Here is a 4580-nt window from a genome sequence, read left to right as displayed (position 1 = left end):
TTTATTTATTTATTTTTGTTGTTGCTGGGAGTTGGAACCCTATTAGTTAGGTTGCTTAATATTTACGCTAAGTACTCTTTAAAATACCAGAATAGGGAGGATGGTGTAGGTCTAAGTTTATTAGATTGATCAGTATTGCTGAACTATGAAATATTTTTTTTGTATACAGGTATAACAGAATAGCTTTAGTGTAGTTGTTGTTTTAAACTTGAGTATGAACTTGCAGACTTGCAAAATGCAGCAAGATATTTTAAAAAACAGTTTTGTTGATTAAAAAACACTATATCGGATTCATATCGGTATCGGCAGATATCCAAATTTATGATATCGGTATCGGTATCGGACATAAAAAAGTGGTATCGTGCCATCTCTAGACTAAATACACATGAGGGATGATCAGGGGAAGTGGCCACACATGGGAACGCAGCTGACACACATGAACTTAATGACAGGACAGGAGGAGTGAGCTGAATACACAGACAGTGAATGCAGGCCTTCAAAGTAAAACAGGAAACATGAGACATGAACCGGGGAGACGTAGTACAGGGGGAGGTGACATAACTGACAGCATGAACTTGACAGTACAAGACACACAGACATAAACACACGAAGGGCAAGGGAGACGTAATGCAAGGGTAACATAATTACAAAAAGGACTGGACTACCTTAAAGAACCTAAGCAAACAATAAACATCAAAATAGGTTAAGCATAACACACTGGGTCACACGACCCAGGACCATGACACTTGCAGGTTACAGGAGAGGAGAAATGTGAAAAAGGTGAAAAAGTGTTGTGTGTTCCAGTGTAAGAGCTGATCTGGCCAGTAAATATGCTGAGAATCTGTGCATAAAAGCCTACCAAAACACTCACTTTCTAAAAGTGCAGCAATTTCACCAACTTTCTTTTCTCCTGGATATCACTTCTAAAACTACTTACAGCTTAGATCAGAAGGCACAGTTCAGGGTTCTTTAAACTTTCTGTGTTTTGTTCTTACAAAAATCCTTTTGTAGTGGGTCTAAAGCTAGCCTTCCCAGAGACTAACAGTTCATTTCCTGTACTCTCGCATGCCCCATAGAAGCCAAGCATTACTTCTGTGATTAATTCAGAAGTAAAGATCCAGACAACCTTGTCATCTTGTTCAGTGCTTCAGTGCTAAGCTGTACCTCAACACAACTGAAATGAAGAAACTGGCTGTATGCCCGGTCTAACACACAAACAATGGGATTTATGAATGTTGATGAAAGACAATACAATATGTATTCCACGTGCACTTCCTGGTCACTGTTCACTGTGGTGTTTATTAATCTCATTTAAGAAGTGAAGACTTTGTTCCAGAACCACCAGATGAAGCTTAGGAGGCAAAAGACAGATAACACCTGGTTATTAGAAAGCTATTTCCTCAATAAGAATGGCCCATTTTTTGTGCATGTAGTCACCTTCCCTCACACAACTCACAACACAGTGGGATGTGTGTTCCTATATTTGTAGAAACACAAAATAAACAAACAGTTGTGATAGACTAAACTTCAATTCAGTTTTATTTATACATTTACTAATTCTGAAATTAATTTAAGTCATTACCTGTTTGTGTTATAGTTTCTGAGCTGAAATGAGGCCTAGCATAAAAAATGTTTCAACCAGCATGCAGGAGGTGGGGGTGACCTTTAAACAGACATCCCCACTGAGTCTGGCCTTCTCTGCATCTGCTAGTTACTCCACCAGGTTCTGAAAATAGTAACAGACTGAAAAGCTCAACAGGCCCCACATGGTTTGCTGGGCACAGGTATCAGCCATTATGAACGTAGTGCATTCAGCTCAGCGGATGCAGATCTGATATAGATATAATGTACTATATTTTTTCAATTAAGAGATGTTCATTTTAGCAATAAAAATATTGTCTCTCCATTGGCTTATTTAGCTAAAAACTGAGCTGAATATTATCAGTGACTCTGTGGTGTAGTTGTTAACACATTTGCATTACATTTAAAAGATTATGTAAGGTTTTTTAGAGTAGTTATAAAATGCTAAATTGTCTGATCGCATCTAACGAAATGGCTAACAGGCTTTGATCAAAGTCCAGTATCTGTTGGTGTTCTTGCCAGATTCTTCAGTTCTGTAGGGACTTAAGGGTTAAGGTCTGATCACATGTTTAAGCACAGAGAACAAGTGAAGTGTATGAGTTTCATGGCGCCAGAACAATTCCTGAGAGGGCTTGATGCCAGCACCCACAGTCTCTATTATGAAACATGACTGGGACTGTAGTCCTTTGATACAAAACCAGAGAGCTGTTAATACAGACCAACAGAGGCTTTGCAAGTGATACCAGTTTGGCTCTCGGAGATGAGGGCTGGACTGAAGTTACAAATGACCTCAAGCCAACCAACACTATTTGAGAGATTACAGTTCTCCTAACACTATGTCTCTAGATTTACTGCCTGCATGTGGCTAATTACTGTGATTGCAACTGGTTTAATTCAACCTGGAATATAGATTGATCGTTTATCCTACCATCTCCCACTTAAACTGGTTAATAAAATGGTCACACAGGAATGACAGCAAAAACTTTAAAAATCAGATCTGAGTGATGGACTGCATACTGGTTTTGCAATGAGAAAAGGCCAATCATTTTACGGAAGAGTAACAACTGAAAAGATAAAGAAAGATGAAATTAAACATTTGGATATAATTTAACCCAAAATTTAACTTATGATAAACAACATATCAAATGCTAACTTTCACACAGTATTGCTATTCTAACACTTTGTCTGACATTAATCCTTTGTGTAACATAAACACACAACTGCCCACAATTATAAAATAATATCAGATGTCAACAGCACAAAATACTGTCAATTTTAAATATGATAAATATTTCACTGGCAAGAAGGTCATCACTGCTTCTCCACCCCAATTTGTTGCTGCTATCAAAATCAAAATGTTCTCATTTTTTTCCTGTTTACAGGTTCTGTATGTCTATTATTATCTATTATGAATAAAATATGGGTTTCAAATCATTGTATTTTGGTTTCACACTGCGTCACAACTTTTTGGATGCTGAATCAGCTGATGCAAGATATACAAGTTGAAGACTGCACATTGTGTCATAGAGAAAAAGACTTTACTGAGCTTTTGGAGAGTCCAGTGATGAATGGCAACATGCTTGTGGTTGAGGAAAAGACATCAGGCTATGACATGTGTGATGAGTTCACTCCTGTGGTTTTACACACTCGTTACTTCCTATAGCTAGGAGGAAAGCTGAAGGGTTTGCATTAAGAAGTGCTTTAGAACATCTACAGGGAACTTGAAAAAGGTCGTTTATGGAAGGATGTGTTGTTATGGGTCCATTGAATGTGTTTAATCCTCTTGAGCCTTTTTATGTGAGGATGCGTGCAAGGGTCTGTGGCTCATAGTCTGTGACTGCAATTAATGCAGAGTTGTGTGGCTTCAAGTAATTCTATTCTCAAGTAGTGAGAATAGAATTTATTTTCTCCTGCTAATCTGGGTCCCAGTTGCAGCCTTTGTTTCAGTCTAAGCAGAGACCCTGGGACCTCCCTTTCTTTGGCCATCTCCTCCAGGTATTCTGGGTGGGACACTGAGATCTTCTCAAGCCAGCTTCAGTATGTTCTTAGTCTGCCTAAGGATCTCTTCTCAGTTGGTTGTTCCCAAAACACTTTACCTAGGAGGTATTTTGGGAACTTCATTCTGATCAGAATGAGGAACGTAGTCATTCTGATCAGGTGCCCAAACCACCTCAAATGGCTCAACTGTAGAAAAGCAGCAGCTCAACTTGTTTGTTTAGCATATGTGCAAATGTCCAAAACAGTCAGGACCCATTCCCCAACCTGAAGATGCAGGAAGCAATGTCTTATTCACTGGAGAGAACCCTAACATATAGGCACCTAACTGCTGGCATATGAGCATACACTTTTCTGCATTCATCTTCCATTAAAACGAACTCTAGTTGTGGGCTGTACTTCACAAAAAGATTAGTTTCAGAACCTAATATCTCCACTGAGGTGAGGCCACACATGTGTATTTCCTATCTTGCAACCTGTGGTGTAAGTTCCAGCTGTTTCTCCTCCTCCTACAACCAGTCCACCCCCTCCCTAGGCAAAATAGCGCCTGACTCCTACAGGTGGTGGGCCCACTAGAAAGATGGGCCCATGTGGATAATTCAGTCGGAGCCTGGCTGGTCCCCACGAGTTACCACAGTTCATTTTAAAAGATGTGTAAATAAAAATACTTTCTGACAGTTTGATGTGTGGTGTTCATATCCTGTGTCAGTCTGGGGACCTTGTTAATGACACCAGCTGCAGCTGGAAAGAAGCCATTTTTCATGAATCACAAGTTTCCCAAAGAAGGTTCGAAGCTTTTCATTAATTTTGGAAGAAGTTTGTCAAATCTCATCTGCCCACTTAGTGGTCCTGGAGGTGTGCAGGTCCCGCATGGCTTTCCTCCTGAAAGAAAAAGACAATTACTGACTGAGAAAAAAAACAACTATGATAAAATAATAATAATAATTAAAAAAAAATAGCACATAGACAAACATAGCAAAAAGAGAAGTACAGAGCCAACAAGA

Source organism: Diplotaxodon limnothrissa, linkage group LG3 (assembly GCF_057381915.1).
Source record: "Diplotaxodon limnothrissa isolate DT_005_m linkage group LG3, D_limnothrissa_male_GT1.1, whole genome shotgun sequence".
NCBI lineage: Eukaryota > Metazoa > Chordata > Actinopteri > Cichliformes > Cichlidae > Diplotaxodon > Diplotaxodon limnothrissa.
Note: the sequence above shows the minus strand (reverse complement) of the source record.